We start from the raw sequence: 17484 nt of genomic DNA on the forward strand, positions 1-17484 counted from the left end.
AAAACCTTAACCACCCTGCCTTGCCTCTCAGCCCTACCTTATTTAAGCTGTGTTGAAATCTAACTAATATTTTTGCTGTGTTTTTCTTATTTTAGTTTATAAACATGACCTCAGCTAATACACCAGTCCCATGAGATAACTATTATTGTCCTTGCCTTTTTTTTTAACAGATAACAAAACTTAAATTCAAGCTAAGTAATTTGCCCAGGGCCACCAAGCTGTCCAACAGCAGGGCTGGGACTCCACCCCACACCTCTGAAGCCAAATCCACACCTCTTCAGCTTCCTGAGACAGCGCCCCCTGGCTGCCCTGTGGCTGCAGAAGGCTCCTCCCCTCCTGCTCTCCCCACACCCGGCTCCCAATTAGGAAAAGGGTTCAGAGGCGGCTTTCTGGGCTCCAGGAGACCAGCACAGACTCAGTAACTCCTCATTTGACACCTTCAAGGAGATTGGAGTAGTGCACTGTTTTGTTTAAAAAACCAATAAAGGAAAGCAAGCACTGCCCCAGGCCCTACATGGACAGTCAGGGGAAATTCCTCTGCAGGTGGTCAGAGTGCAGGGAGGAAAAGCCCCACGCCCAGGAAGTTAACTGCGGAGTTTCTCCTGCGCAGCTGGCCAAGCGCCTCACAAGCACGATCTCCCCTCTTCACAACAACCTGGGAAGACAGGTATTATCTCCCCCGTTTGACAAATGAGGAAGGCCAGGTGAGGCAATCTTGAGGGATCTGAACTAGATGTGTCTATGACATTTAGGAGGCAGAGCCAGGAGTGAGGAGCCTGTCTGTGTGGCTGCAAAGCTCCTGCACTGCTCGCCCTCCCCCAGCACCAGGAAAGCCCATTCAGAGACCCCAGCGGGAGACATCATGACTCCCCTGCATATTTTCTTACCCCCATCCAAAGCTCCTCCGTCTGGCAAAGGAAAAACCTTTGCAAGGAGGGCAGCTGCAGAACACATGTGAGGCATTGAAGCCCCGATTCAGCTTCTCTGGTGCTATTTCAAGTGTGAACCATGCAAACCCGTATCAGCTCAATCACTGGCCCTAAGTAAGAGGTTCTCAGGCTCAAGAAAGCCTCCTGTGTTCACCATCTTAAGTCTTATCCAGCCAGACATGGGAGGCCCTGGAATGACACCCCAGAGCTCTGCAGCCTGCTTTTCAGCTCCTTCCAGGAGCGCTCCCTTGTGCTCCCTGCGTTGAGTTTCAGTAATTGAATGTGTTTTATTTAGACCATAACATTTAGTGCCACTTTGGATTTCCAATTAGGCTTCAATCAGATGCCGACGGTCTGATTCGTTTTGTTGTTTTGATCAACACAAAAGATGGCAACATCAGAGGAGCCGTCATGAAAAGTTACTTCCATCCGCTGATGACTAGGACAGTTTCTGTAGTGTGAAGATGCAGGTTCAGAGGTGTCAAGAGCGGCACCATGCATCAGGGAGAGGGGCAGAGGCAAAGGGGAAGTCAGTGAACCCCTGGAGACAAGCGCAATTGAAAGTCCTGGGGTGCGTGGCAGGGACTTGGCAAGGCCCCTCTATATGTGGGCCAGGGCTCTGGGTGCCCCTGAGGGAGGGGAAAGGTGTTGGTCTCCGCCCCAGCAGGTTTCTCAAACAAATGGTTCAGGCTTGAACAGCCCCTCTCAGGCCTTTTATCCAGGGACATCTTTGTGAACACAGGGTTCCCATGAGGTGGGAAGCTGACCACCACCTGCTGATTTCTTTAGTGAAGGCCTCTGAACTCCTCAGCCAGAAGTGACCAGCTGTACTCGTTTACAGAAATATGTGGGGGCTTTTTCTCACCACCTGTGAGTTCTGGCCAGCCACTGGCACATGCTGCCTGTCAGATAAGGTTTCTTAATGGGGTTGATCCTAGGCACAAAATTTGGAATCCAACTTTGAACTGCCAGGGAGTTTATTGCGGGAGGGCGGTGGCAGGATGGCAGAGTGGTGATGGGAGAGTGGCCGGGGAGGGGTAGGTAAGAGTCTGCCTGTGCCAATCATCAAGAGTCACTCACCATGCATCTGAGTCAAGGCCAACTGGAGTCTCATTTTCCCCATTGATAAAATGTGTTTGAATGCCCCTTGCGGCCATGACACTGGGTGCATTCCTTCCAGCCATGAATGTGTATGGAATGGAGGCTGTGTGCACAGCGCGTGGAGGCTGACTTGGGTTCGTATGCATGTGCTTGTGAGAACAGAAGTTGGTGGGGTTGGTGAGTGAGATGAGAGCAAACATTCCTGTGTGTTCTAGGGGTGTTAGTGTCTACACTATGTTAGCATTAGTGTCTTCACTATGTTAGTGTTAGGCTTTTTCATATACCATTGCATGTACCCACTGGGGGAAATGTGTGTTCGAGCCCTTCTCCTCCCAGCGTTGTGCTGTTTTTAGAGCCCAGCTTGGCTGCATTTCCAGCTGGCCCTTTGATCTTTCTGTAGCAGGCCAGCTCAGGGACTCAGCTTTTCAGCTGCAATCTCTGCTTCATAGAGTGCATGCCTTGTGGTTAAGTTCCTTGAGCCTTTGCCACTGTGCCTCAAGTTACCTCCCTCACCTCACCTTGTTCCCCCCAGTTATGACTGGTCCCCTCCTTGCAAACAGGTTGGGGTTTGAAACTCCCACCAGGTGGTGAGAAGGCTGACTGTGTCATCAGCTGTTGGTGGCTTAGCAAACAGTCTGGGTTCAGCCTCTGTCCCTCAACTAATGTTTAATTATAAGAAAGAGGTGGGCAGAGATGCAAGCTATGTAGAAGGAAGACAGGAGAGGGAAAAATGAACTGAGAGGAAAAAAATGTTCTAGTCACTTAGCCATTAAATAGCTCATCAAACAGCCTTTGAGGACCTACTGTGCTCACAGCAAAGAGCTTATCCTTGCACTATCACACATACATATGGAAAATAGACAAGTAAGTAGTGAGTTACAATAGAGTAGGCAGAGTGCTGGGATTACAGGAGAGGGTGCCACCCAGTATAGCCTGTGAGTCAGGGAAGGCTTCCTGGAGGAGGTGATGCTCTAGGTGAATCATGAGAGGGGAGGGGCTCACCCAGTGGAATAAAAAAGCAAAGGAGTATTGTTCAAGTTAAGGAAAGCTTGGGAGTGTGAGAGAGTTTGGTATATTCAAGGAATGTTTCCCAAAACTTGATACTGGCAGAGCCGAAGGCAAGGATTAGGAGGCATCCATCCTCACAGAATTTCTACAGCATGCAGGTGAGCAGCTTTCAGGTGGGCTCAATCCACCCACCCTTCCTAAGAGGGATTCCCCCAGCCCCAGCTGCTACAACATAGAACTTGGTAGGAAGCCATCATGCACCCAGCCCCTGATGTTCTCTGTGGCAAGCTCACCAGCAGGTCCTCTGGACATACCCTGGATCTAAATAACATCATCAAGAAAAAAGATGCTAGCTCTGGCAGAGCTCCAGTGCTGAAGCCCGTTGTAACCTTGCCAATCCCCTCCCCTCAGGACAGCCATTTCTCTGACTGTACAGCAAGGAAGACCTCTGCCCATCCCAGGTTCATGGAAAGAGGATAAAGGAAATGAGATAGTGCACCTATTTCAGGCATTCATTGTATCATTTCTGCAGCATTTATTACAGGCAGAGACCTCGCCTGTCTGGGCTGCTTCTATCTCCCCAAGAGATACCACAGCGTTTGGTACTTAGTAGGTACTCAAGAAACACTTGGGCTGGGCACAGTGGCTCACGCCTGGAATCCCAGCACTTTGAGAGACTAAGGCAGGTGGATCACGAGGTCAGGAGACCATCCTGGCTAACACGGTGAAACCCCGTCTCTACTAAAAATACAAAAAAATTAGCCGGGCGTGGTGGCGGTCACCTGTAGTCCCAGCTACTCAGGAGGCTGAGGCAGGAGAATGGCTTGAACCCGGGAGGCGGAGCTTGCAGGGAGCCGAGATCGCTCCACTGCACTCCAGCCTGGGGGACGGAGCGAGACTCTGTCCCAAAAAAAAAAAAAGAAACACTGTTGGAGCTTAGGAAAAAAGAGAGGAGGGGAAAAAAGGAAACAAAGGAAAATATCTATGAAAAGGAGGCATTCTAGTTTACTGTAAGGCCTCATCTTAGGAAGCAATTAGAATTATATTCAAATCTTGGCTCTATCACTCTTTGATATGGCCTGGTCTATCCTCTCTAAGACTTGGTCTTGTCGTCTGTAAAGTGGGGATAACAATAATACCTACCTGATAGGACTGCTGAGAAGGTGAAATCCCTATACAATGCCTGGGACAGAGAGAGCCAAACCCTCGGACATGGCTCTAGCTAAGCCCTGTGTTTTCTCCCTGCCTCCATGGTAATCTCCCTCTTTCGCTACCACGGAGTCCCCCACAACTAACACGTTGCCCATTTTTCATCCTTAAGTCATCTGCCAGTTGCATCTATTTCTAGCCTCTGTCTTATGAGACAAGAATAAGGAAGGAAAACAGATAACTGTGGAGGCTCATTTGCCAGTTGTCAGCTCCTGCCGTCAGCTGGGCTCTCTTGTCTGCTTCTCCCTGGGTGCCTGGAAAAATCATTGTGACCTTTTATTTACTGGTTGATCTAGTCAGCTCTTGGCTCCAGATCTCTCTGCCCGCCCCTCAGGCTCCCCGCAGCTCTCCCAGCCCTCCATCAGCCAGTGTGGGTTCCCTGCCTCCCAGGCAGAATCATGCTGCAGGACGGGCAGGCTGTGTGCTGGGCCCTCGGAGCCTGCCTGTCTTCATGATCAGATTCCTAAAAACCTGTGGGCACAGAGAGGAGGGGCAGTCAGAGCTATTGATCTTCCCTACTCACTGCTCCCACCAGGGGGGATTTCCGCTGCAGATTCTCTCCTGCAGGCCTTTTCTTCCCACCCCATTTTACTGAGCAGCTAAACTGAGCTTGAGTCTAGCGAGTGGCTGCCCCGGAGTTACTCCGTAAGTCAGCAGCATACTCTCTCTCTTGGCCCCTCATCCAACTTTTTGAGCTTTACCAGATTCTTTTCATCCATTTCCCTTCAACCTCTTCTACTCCCTACATCGGCTCCCAGCCTGGCTGGCTGGCCATGGCCAGCAGCTATTTCTGCTTTTCTTTCTCTTTCTACCTGGGCCCAGCCATGCATTTCTCTGCGGCTCCTCTGAGCCAGTTGGACTGAGGTGTGCACCTCGGGAAGTGGAGGGTGGCTGTTGGGAATAGGGACAATTGTAGTGGTGACAAGGAGACAGAGGAGGCTAACAAGTGTGTGCTGACAAGAAGACATGCCACACTGGTCCCTGGAAGGTCAGGAATGAGCCAGGCAGACGCCAACTATGTCTTGATTGGTTGCAGGAGTTAATAGTGTATACAGCATAAATGTGACCTTTTATTTACTGGTTGCAAGTAAATAAAAGGAGTGTGTGTATGTGTGTGTGTGTGTATGTGTATGTGTACATGCACACATATGTGTATCATACCCAAATCAGCTTCTGCAAAAACAATCATCCAAGGTAGAATATGGCTTTCTCACTCCATTTGCTTCAGGCCATCTCCTCGGACTTCCCAAAGTTTTCATCGCCCATGTTGGAACTGGCAAGCCTTATGCCTCCCTCAAGTTTGGAGAAAGGAGTTTTAAAAGCCTCTTGTGCAAGCCAGCTCCCTGCTTCCCAAGCTCTCTTCTTGGCCCTTGCTGTCAGCATCAGTTTTCTGCAGGGAGTGATTTAACCTTCATTTATTCATTAATTCCTTTTTCCTCTTAACTTCATTAGGTAAGATTTATAAAGGTGCTGAATTGGAAAGGTCACCTGTCCCTGGGCCCAGGACACAGTGTGCCTGCCTCTCTTCTTGTGTGCTTCCTTTCAGGAGGGCTTCTGAGGTAGGGAGGTGAGGAGAGTAGCAGAAGAGAGAGTGAGAGCAGAGCCTGTGCTCCAGGAAGGCAGGGCAGGCAGGCAGATACCATAGGCTCTGAACACACTTCCAAATTGCCTGCTTACTGTTGGGAGGCAGGATGGCAAGGTGGGGAGGATAGGCTCTGTGTTAGGGACATCTGGAGTCCTGGCACTACCCTTCCTAAGCATCAGCCTTCCCCAAGTTACCTGTCCTCGTTAAGCCTTCAGTTTCCTCTTAGAAAAACTATCAATAATGCTAGAATCCACTCCATCAGGTTCTTGCAAGGATTAAATGAGATGCTTCATGAGCATAGTGCCTAGAACACAGCAAACATTCAACAAACAAATTGAAGATCTTTTTAAAAAGATCTTCAGTTTTCCAATACAAGCCTTGGTAGCACTGGGCAGTCATTGGATCACGGACCACTAGAGACGAGTGTGCAGGAAGTCTATTTGATTCCCCCAAGCAAGCTAAGCCCACATAGTCTATGACTGACCCTATCTCCAGAACCACAGGAAAAGCCTGTGGTTTCCTCATGGGGGAGCCAGAAAGAACCAAACCACCCCATGGGGTCAAGGTTGCTTTCCGGGGTCTAACAGATTTCTGCAGAGAGTTAGGGTAAGCTAGCCTCCTGCTCACTGCTGTCACCCTCTGAGGCCCACCCACCAATCGTTCATGGTCGTGGGCCTTTTTTCAAGTCCCTGAGGCCTGCTGGGCTCAGCTGCTAACCATCTCATCTTAAGGAGCTGTCTCTCTCATTGCCAGCCTCCCTGGAAGGAGGGGATGCAGTACAGACTAAAGAGCATGCAGGTGTTTTGAACCTGCACAAAGGTCAGAATATCTGCCTGCTGCCATCTCCATGTTGTCTTTCCTCCTGTGACCGCAACAGAACTCAAAACCATCTCAGTCCACCCCAATCACAGTGAATTCAGTCCTCTGAACTTCTCTAACTCTTATGGTACAACTGCCTGTCCGTATCTATCTATGTGGTGTCTTCCCCCATCAGGCTTTAAGCTACTCCAGGAGCGGATGCAGGTTGGAAGCAGCCTATCCCCTCCCAGGGCCATTTGTGCAGCCAGAACTCAATCAGGTGTTTGAGAAAATAATTGTAATAGAAAAGCACAGAGGAAAGCAGGCAGGCAAACCTGTTCTGTGTGCCAAGCTGAGAATATTGGGTTTGAATATGATCACAGAGGATTACAAGAATTAATTTTATTTTATCTAATATGCTTCGAATTGGGCTTCTGGAATTCAACATGCAAATGTATGCTCCTAGTGCAAATTGGAGCATGCCCAGATTAATGGAGAAAATTCTCGTCACCTTGCTTTTCTCAGAATGCGATTTCTGTCACCTGGGATCACTTATTTGTTTGCCAGCGATGAACCAAGGGGTAAATTCTGATGGAGGAAGGAATCTGAGGGCTGGGTAAATCTAACCAGTGCCTCCCCCATGGCAGATGGAATGAAGAGAGATGCTGAGCAGTGGATGACAGCTCTTCAAAGAGCATGGGGACTTCAGGGCAGTAGCCGTGGGGAGTCCCAACTGCTCCTCTGGTCCCAGACCAGCCTTCACTGGTATACGGATCACTTCAAATGCACTGTGTTAGTTCCTACTATCCTCACCTCCCAGATCTAATGAGATTCTTGGGCATCGTTAATAAACAATGCCTGACCTTTTTAGAGTGGCAACATTATATTATTTCATGAAATATGGCCCTACACAAAAGGCCATTTGGTGTAGTTATTGTTACATTTTGAAGTGAATTTGGGTCTAACAATGAATTTGGTTCTGAGACTTTCACAGTATCCATTGAGAAAACTGGAGATACTAGTCACTGAATATCCTAAATAGAAAGTGACCAGTGTTTATACCCGAATGTCATGGCTATACCCCATTCTCTGAGCTTCTGCCCTCGTTCTCTAGCTGTGGCCGATACCATTACCGCCGTGCCTGGCCGCTAAGGACGCTGTGACACCAGCTTGGCCTAGCTGTGGACAATTTCCTCTCCCTGTAATTCAAGCTAAATCAATATTTGAATGTATAGGAAAGAAAGAAGGCCTCACATGTATAGGAAATTTATTTTCTCAACCCTCTTTAGTTGCGCTTGCCTGAAACATAGGGTATCTCTGGTTCTTATTTTTTTTTTTTTTTTTTTGAGACAGAGTCTCGCTCTGTCGCCCAGGCTGGAGTGCAATCACGTGATCTCGGCTCACTGCAACCTCTGCCTGCTGGGTTCAAGGGATTCTTCTGCATCAGCCTCCCAAGTAGCTGGGATTACAGGTGCCTGCCACCATGCCCAGCTAATTTTTGTATTTTTAGTAGAGACGGGGTTTCGCCATGTTGGCCAGCCTGGCCTTGAACTCCTGACCTCAGGTGATCTGCCCGCTTTGGCTTTCCAAAGTGCTGGGATTACAGATGTGAGCCACCGTGCCTGGCCTGGTTCTACTTTTTAAAACAACTTTTATTTAAGGTTCGGGGGTACATACGCACATTTGTTGTTTAGGTAAACTCAGGTCATAGGAATTTGTTGTACAGATTATTTCATCACCCAGGTACTAAGCCTAGTACCCAATAGTTGTTTTTTCTGCTCCTCTCCCCCTTCCCTCCCTCCACCCTCAAGTAGGCCCCATTGTCTGTTGTTCCCTTCTTTGTGTTCATGAGTTTCCTTTATTTAGCTCCCACTTGTAAGTGAGAATGTGTGGTACTTGATTTTAAATTCTAACAACCACTGGATTGGTTCTACTTTTTATGAAGTTCAGTTTCTTTACCAGTGGCCCTAGACTAACATCTAGTGGCCATGGGGCAATGTTGGTAGACATCAGTGCAGAGTGAAGCTGCACACACAACTTAGGCTTTAAATAGTTTCTCTCTCTGGGGTCAACTAGATGGAATAGATACCTGGCCATTCCCGTAACTCTCCAAGTAGCTTCCCTTAGGGACACATCTCACTTCAGTTATAGGAGAAGGGTGGTTTATGTTTTCTAAGTCCAACGACTAGCCGCGTCCTTTTCAATCCAGATTAGAAGCCCAAGGGTACTGCTTTCTGCTTTCCTGCATCCTAAGGCTACAGTCTTAACATATAGAATTACTTTAAACATAAACAATGACAGATAACCATTAGAAGAGAGTCATTCTTCTACATTGTAAAAATTGAACTGGGAATTGTCACTTTTAAGAGGTAAGAGAGAGACATATGGACAGACTACCAGGAGACCCTTATTTGTCTCTTAACATTAAATCTAAATCATAAAAACCAAGAGACAGGAGACTCTTACACTTGGAGCCTATTTCATTTTCTTTTTTTCATGAGAGGTGTGTGGAGGGTGCAAAAGGCCCACACTCGAAAACATCATTTCACTGTGCTTCGGTTTCCCCGATGGTAAAAATGAAAGAATCCAGCTGCCTGATATCTTAAGTCTGTATATTAATGACTAAACTGGATCAGTGGCATTTCTTGGGGTGAACAGTGGGACAGTTTCCATCATGACACTTGCTTATGTGGGAGGATATTAAGCTTCTTTCTTTCACCTTCTTGCCTCTGAATTAGGAAATTTAGGAAGTTACTAATATGGGCTACAATGTGGATGAACCTTGAAAACATTATGCTAGAAGCTAGTCACAAAGGATCACGTATTGTATGATTCCATCACTATGAAATGCCCAGAATAGGCGAATCCCTACAGACAGAAAGTCGATTGGTGTTGCCTAGGGCTGGGGCAGGCAGGAGGGAATGGGAGTGACTACTAATGGGTATGGGGTTTCTTTTGGGGGATGATGAAAGTATTCTGAAATGGATTGTGCTAATGGTTGTACAGTTCCTGAATATACAAAACACCATTGAATTGCGCAATCTAGTTTGGCAAATTTTATGGTATGTGAATTATCTCATTAAAGCTCTTATATTAAAAATCTTGGCAAGATCATGTCCTAATTATTTGGCTACTCCAGCACCTCTCCTTCCCCTGGCAACCACCACCCAAAGAGGAAGTGGACGCTGCACCATGGATGACGTCAATGTGTGCATCTGAGGGCTCTGCCATCCTTATTCTCTGTTCCTCTTCCCTTCTTCCTGCTTTCTTCCCCCTGCCTTGTTCTCCTACTCTTTCCTATTCCTTCTATCTCCCTTCTCCTTCTTTCCTTATTTTCCTACTTATCTCACCATCCAATGGGTGCATCTCGTGGGCTTTCCTTAACCCTAGGAAGCTGAAAGGGGCATGGAAGAGGGAACAAGAGAGAGTGAAATTTAACAATCACCATAATAATAAAGCGTTAATATTGTTATAAATTATTATTATAGCTGTCCAGGACTTAATTTAATCTTCACAACATTCCTCTTAGGGAGATAATCATCCACATTTTATAGATTAAGAAGTTTTTATGGATAAAGATGAAGAAATACACTAACATGCTCAAGAAAACCCGGCAAGTCAGAGGCAAAAACAGAATTGAAACCAGGGTCTCTCTGGCCTCAGAGTCTATTCTCCAAAGCATGATAGGACCTTAAATATGAGGCTGGGCCTGATTATTTATTGATGAATTATAATAGAAGTAATTTGATGGGGTTCCAAACTGCAGTATCTAGGATCTCATCTGTTGGTCTGATATTTATGGCCGTTTATGGGTGATATCTGTGTGACTCTTCCATTCATTATGGTTTTCATTAAGACTCTAATCCTGTTTAGAAGTCTGTTTGTCATTTTTAACTCTCCTGTTTAATCTTGGGCAGCCCTAATCTTTTTTCACTATCAGCCAGAGAGAGACAGCTCCTGATGGCTCTTTTCTTCTCACAGTTGTGTGCAGGTGGGGGTGTGAGGGGAGATGAGTGTGGTGGGCCTGCCTGTCCATGACTGTGTGGGACGTGAATGTGTGTATGGAGTATCCGTGTGAGCTGTGATGTGAGCATGTGTGAAGTTCATGCATGGTGTCACTGTATTGGTGTGCACTATGAGTGTGTGGTATGGATGTGTGTTTGTGTTCATGAGTGTATGTATACAAGTATGGGTATGGGTTTGTGGAGTAATGGAGTACATATGTGTGTGTGTCAGGGGCTACCATTCATGATATTTGTATCAGTCTGTTCTCATGCTGCTATAAAGAAATGCTCAAGACTGGGTAATTTATAAAGAAAGGAGGTTTAATTGACTCACAGTGCCGCATGACTGGGGAGGCCTCAGGAAACTTACAATCAAGGTGGAAGGCAGCTCTTCACAGGGCAGCAGGAGAGAGAATGGGTGCCAGCAGGGGGAATGCCAGATGCTTAGAAAACCATCAGTTCTCATGAGAACTCACTCATTACCACGAGAACAGCATGAGGGAAACCGGGAAACCACCCCCATGATTCAATTACCTCCACCTGGTCCTGCCCTTGATTACAATTCAAGGTGAGATATGGGTGGGGACACAGAGCCAAACCATATCAGTATTCTTTTTTCATAAGCACAAGAATTCTTGAGTGGAAACCTAGCCATCTGCTTCTAAAACACAGAGACCATTTCGCCTCACATCTGACCTTCCCTGGTGTATAAATCCTCCTGGGGTGAGAGGATTTTAGGGAATCCGGAAAGGGACAGCGATTGACCAGGCCCCCTCCCCTAAGACAGTCTCAGAGCCCAGCTCTCACTCATGGTGGACCTTACTTAGGTTTCCCTGGGGATGGAAATCTCCTTCCCATTGGTTTACAGAGAAATTCTTCCATTGGGCTCTTCATCCTTGAGGGAGGATTAGATTTGTTTTACTTTTTCAGTTATTAAGCGTCCACTCCTAAGGAATGAGTAACAAAGGAAATCTACATGAGTGACATCCCATATTGTGTCCTTCGCTGGCCCCAGTGCACACCCAAAGCTCATTCTCTCTGCTTTGGTTTATGGCATTTTCATGCCCAGGCCACTTTTCACCCTGCCCCTTTTCAAGTCTTGCCTCCTCCTTGGAGCCTTGCCTGCTCTCAGACCCAAAGGTGATTCCCATCTCTCTGCACCCTCTGACCTCCCCTCACAGACATCATAAGAGGGCCCACAATATTTAGTACTTAAAAATATTCTGTCTCTGGGTCCACCAGGCCAGAACTCTGGGAGACCCACCAGCTATATTTCAACTCCCTACTTCCCTAGGGACTTCAAGGCTGAAATGATGGTTCAGGAAATGCACTACATAAAGGCATCTGGCTGAGGGGCAAGTAGGGGCTGAAACAAAGTCCTCATTCATCTTATCAAGGCATGTGCCTAGATGGGGCACCTCTTTCAAATTGCACCAGAGTACCGCATTGGCAAGTGGTAGTCCTGAAAGGGAGCTCAGAGAGTTCAATCTTCTTGTCTCAGGGCCTCTAGTAGCAGCCAGAGGAATGCTTAATGAAGAACCCGAAGATTGCTGCCTGCCCCTCCCCATGCGCCAAAGATGAAGTCTGGCCTCACAGTCTGTCTTCAGAAAGCTTCACCCCCTCTCTGATTAATCCCACCCCACTCTAATCACCACTTAACTCCGCATGCCCTTGTCTGGCTCCAGCTTAATTTTCACATCTCAGTATCTGCCTTTTAAGAGTCCTAAATCTTTTTTTCACATCTTTGTTATGTCCTTGCAACTAGTTAGCAAGCTGTAGGAGGGCAGAGAGCATGTTTTCATTTCCTTTGGTTTTGGCCACCCTTGTGACATCCATCAGAAAACTCTACACCCAGCCGGGACTAAATCAGTATTGTTGACACACTGAGTCACCAGCCAAAGGTGCAGAGACACCAAAGCCCCGTGCTTAGAGCCAGAAGCTGGGCCAGTGACCCCTGTCCCCAAAAGCCAGCTCAGCCAGGCGCCTCAGGGGACACAAATCTATCCACTCACCTCCCTCCGGTTCTGGACCTCATTACCCAAAGAAATGTCCCTAAGGATTAGAAAGTTCCGGAGAAGGCTAGGTGCGGTGGCTCATGCCTGTAATCCTAGCACTTTGGGAGGCCGAGGCAGGTGGATCACTTGAGATCAGGAGTTCGAGACCAGCCTGGCCAACATGGTGAAACCCCATCTCTACTAAAAATACAAAAATTAAATTAGCCAGGCATGGTGGAACACACTTGTATTCTCAGCTACTTGGGAGGCTGAGGCAGGAGAATCGCTTGAACCCAGGAGGCAGAGGCTGCAGTGAGCTGAGACTGCGCCACTGCACTCTAGCCTGGGTGACAAAGCAAGACACTGTCTCAATAAAATAAAATAAAATAAGAAAGAAAGAAAGTTCCGGAGAAACTCAGCCAATCTCATGGTCTCTTTCTGTGGTGACATAAAGTGCTGGACAGGAAGAGGAAGAAGTGGCCCTAGCCCTTCACCAGACTCACCTTTCCTTATCACTTAGTGAAGGATTGATTCGATTTCTTGTGTTCAGGGGCTTTGCAGGGACTAGAGCTTCACCCCTCCCTGAAGGTGTGTTTGCTTTGGATCAGGGACAGGCCTGTTTGCAGACAGAGCATCCAGAGACCTTTCGCTGGGTCTGTGATACGGTGGCTTTGTTGCTCTCCTAGACAACAATATATATGGCATGGCTGGCCAGTGGCATCAGGGAACATATCTCCTGCCACTTCTTCCTGGAGACCTCCAACCCCGAGCCCCTGGCTGACCTCCTCCACTTTTACCTTTCAGCCTCGTACTCCCGTGCCACCTCAGCACACTCTCCTGCTCTAAAAAAAGAAGCATTCAGGCAGTCACTAAATAGCAGTATTGATGCTCCATCCCCACATGCCCTGGAATGATAAGGCATCACCCGTAGTGTGTATCCAGACGGAGCCAGATTACGCTCAGGTGGTTAGAAGTCCAGGTCTAATTAGAGTTCCAGGGAATCAAGCCATTGTATTATTAATGATTCTCTGGCAATGTTCTGATTAAAACAGTAATTTTAATAAGCACAGCTCGATGCTAAGTGTTCACTGAGCACCTAATTACATCAGTTATAACTCCAAAATTATTTAAAATTCCGCTTTTTTTCCACCGGACCCGGCATGCACCAAATAAAATAGAGACTCAGACAACTTGGTGATTATTTGCTCTAATTAATATCCTAAGCACCTATTTAAAAAAAAAATGTATCTTTGTCTCTCTTCTATCTCCCCCAAGTTCCTCCCACTCCTGTGACCCCCAGAAGCTCGATGACATTGGTTACATTTGAGGCAGACATTCAGGGAGGTCAGGAATAGAAAGCTGTGAGGAAGGTAGATTTGAACAGTCCCCACACTAACCTCCAGGTGAGGGGAGGCTGCAAAGTGCTAATCCCCATTGATTGCCCAGGCAGGACAAGACCCCGGGGTGGGGGAAGCAGAAGCACCCAGACAGGGCTACTAACCTGGAGCCAGTTCCTGACTGCAGCCTTATCTTCAGCAGACCAGCTTCAGTTGTCACATTTAACCATCACACTTGCATCTCCTGGAAGAGGGTGGCCAGTGGGTCAAGGGGCTTCCCTGTGTGGTTGTTCTCAAATTCTTCTGGCCACTTTCATTGCAAAAGAGACTGCCTGACCTATTCACTCCCTGGAAGGACACCAGGATTTCAGGAAAAATGGTCTGCTGAACCCTCTGAGGGTTGGTGTCCACAGTTTTCTTTTTTTAAACAATTTTATGAGTAAGTTATCCATCTGTACCCAATAAGCCTGATAGTGAACAATGCGGTGCTGAAGCTCGCACTTCTTGTGACCCTCATGACAATATGCTAGTGAGGAATAGCAGTCCTTAACATCATCGCGCCCAACCCACGTGCTGGGAGATACCATCACAAGGCAGCTTTCTGCTGTCTCCCACTGTCTCTTCAAGATGTTTATCTTGAGTACAGTTTTGCCTGGATCTCAGGCAGGTGGCATAGCTTCTCTGCACACTTGTAGATAATGAAAGCCCTTTCGTCAAATCGGAATGATAATGTCCAGTTCCAGACCAGACTTAACCTGTGGAATGACATGCAGATTTTTTTCCTCCCCTTGCCTGAGCCTGCTGCGCGGTCTCCAGTTACTTCTGTCTCTCTCTTTCTCATTTGCTTTCCCCCAAATGGATCCACTTTGTAGAAAGGAGAGGGGTCAGAGGAGTTCTTTCTCACGTGAACTGGAATTGGCAGCAGATAGCCTCTGTTCTCAGGCCTGGTGGATATTTCTGACTTTTACAAGGCTGGGTTCTTCCTGGGCCTTCGAAACTCTCCCCTGCTGAACCAGTCCATGGCTGCAGCTCTCATCAAGAGGGTGGTGCTTCCTCTTGACTGGACACTGTCCTCTCGGCCCTGATTTTCCAGATCTCTCCATACAGATGTTTGCAGTGGGGGTCCCAGCACCACCTCCAGGGGGTCTTTTGGACAGGTTGTAAAATGCTCCAGGCCAGCCCTCCCTCCTAAGGTGTCCACGTCTGCTGCAAGGGAAGTACTTGCCCATCCTTAGCCTGCCACCATTGTGGGGCTGGGGTGGGAGCAGTGACCTCCCAAGTTCCTGCTACACTCTGCCTCCTGCGGGCTCGCCAGCCTACCCTCTGGGTTTCCTCCTGCATCTTCCTAGCCACTTCCAGGTGGTCCTATTGAAGGGTGGTTAGGTTTCAGCCTTCCAAGGGCTCCCTCCAATAACTCACACAGTCTCTTCTTTTTCATTCCTTCAACTCTTTTTTATTTGAGACAGAGTCTTGCTCTGTTACCCAGGCTGGAGTGCAGTGGCGTGATCCCGGCTCACTGCAACCTCCATCTCCCAGGTTCAAGCTATTCTCCTGCCTCAGCCTCCTGAGTAGCTGAGATCACAGGCGTGTGCCACCACACCCGGCTAATTTTTGTATTTTTGTAGAGACGGGGTTTCACCATATTGGCCAGGCTGGTCTCGAACTCCTGACCTCAGATGATCCTGCCCAGCTTGGCCTCCCAAAGTTCTGGGATTACAGGCATGAGCACCACGCCCGTCCCCTTTAATCCTTTCATTCCATTCATCTGGGTCAGGGGACCCAGGGTCAGGGGCAGAAGAATCACGAACCTGGATCTTGAGAATCTACTCTGAAAAATTGTATGGCAGTCTGCACTTTACCTTAGAACACAGCATTATTGTATCATGGTGCCTTCATGGATGCCTTAATTTTAACATCCAATAATATTTAACAAATGTGAAAACTGAGGCCCAGAGAGGTTAAGGGACTTGCCCCGTAACAGGTGAGTATGTGGTGAGGCTGAGCCACTTTCTTCTGACCTTAACAGCTATGTCCTTTCCATGACACCAAAAGCCTCTGCTGTGTTATAAACATTGACTATTAAAAATTTTTTAAAGGCCTCAAGTCACCGAATGGATACTCGCAGAATACCAGGGGGCCTCAGCCACACCTAGAGAACCTTAGCATAGTGCATTTGATTAAAGAGCTTAAAATAAAACCTGGATCATTGGGCAAGTATAATTAGCTTCTCAGCAGGTATTTATAGACCTATTTTGTACAAGAAACTGAAGTGGGAGCATACAGAGATATCTCATAAGAAGAAATAAAAAAAAGAGCCCTATAAGTAATCTAAAAAGAAACCTACCTAAGAAGAGTATAAAAAGTGCATTAGACTCATGCCAATTGGACAGGCAGCCAGATTCTCAGAGAGAGAAGTAACAAAGGTTGATCAAGGAAGGCTTCCTGGAGGAGGGAGGGCCCAGGGATTTGCACATAAGCAGGAGAGGGGAGGATATTTGGATTAGCAGGAATGTATGAGCAAAGGCATGGAGGTAGGACTGGACAAAGCAAGAGAGGAGGCCAGCCTGGCAGGAGTGGAGTTGACATTGACCAAAGGGGTCGGGAGTGGAAACGTCAGCCTGGGTGAGGAGCAGAATTTAGAAGGCTGAAATGTCACACTGAGGTGTTTGGACTATAAACTTCATGAGATAGGCAGAGTTTTCTTGTTGTTTTAGATTTTATTTTTATTGTTGTGTTTCTTTAGCTGAAATTATTGGTACAAAACACTGCCTCTTGAAAGCCATCCCTGATTTGTACTTCCCTTTTGCTCCTATATCTTTTACCATGTCCCAATCATATTGCTAATATTTCATCATAGTTTGGGAGGTGTGTCTGTCTTCCTGACAACACTATGAGTACTTTGGGATCAAGGTCATATCTGTTCATTCTGTGAACTTAATGTCTACACGACTATATTATAGGTGTTTAACACATATTTATTAATAATAACTATCAGCTATCGGCAAGGTACAGGGCTTAGCATTTTCTAACCCATGCCATCCTTCATGTCTAAGAGGCGGTATGGTGTCAAAGTTGAGAACATGGGCTCTGTAGCCAGCCTGCCTGAGTGTGAGTCCCAGCTGTACAACTTACTGACTACATGACTTTAAACAACTTCACTGAGACTCTCTGTTCCTCAGTTTCTTCTTCAGCTACAGATAAGTTTTATGTAACATATATATAGCAGTCTGGTGGATGGATGGATGGATGAATGGATGAACTCATAGTGGATAGACTAATGATTGAGTAAATGAATGAATAAACAAGCAAATGCACAAAGTATATGTGCCAGGTGTATTTCTACCACATTCAGGTCTACTTGGCGATAAATCAAATATACCAGAATGCAGATTCACAAGGGCACACCAATCAACCCACACTGATTAACCCCTAGGTACAAAGCACTGAGGCCATGTGGTCATTCCTGCCTCCATGGAATGGTCTTGGTCCAATTGACCAGTCTATAAAGGTTCCCAAACC

The 17484-nt window shown here is 47.1% G+C and overlaps 1 protein-coding gene across 1 annotated transcript in view; it reads left to right on the plus strand.

The window, feature by feature from the left end:
* The window catches only part of PLXNA2 (plexin A2), a 221995-nt gene that overhangs the window by 111015 nt on the left and 93496 nt on the right, over positions 1-17484 (plus strand). The gene's annotated exons all lie outside the window — the stretch shown is intronic.

This window comes from Hylobates moloch, unplaced genomic scaffold (assembly GCF_009828535.3).
Source record: "Hylobates moloch isolate HMO894 unplaced genomic scaffold, HMol_V3 SCAFFOLD_18, whole genome shotgun sequence".
Lineage (NCBI taxonomy): Eukaryota > Metazoa > Chordata > Mammalia > Primates > Hylobatidae > Hylobates > Hylobates moloch.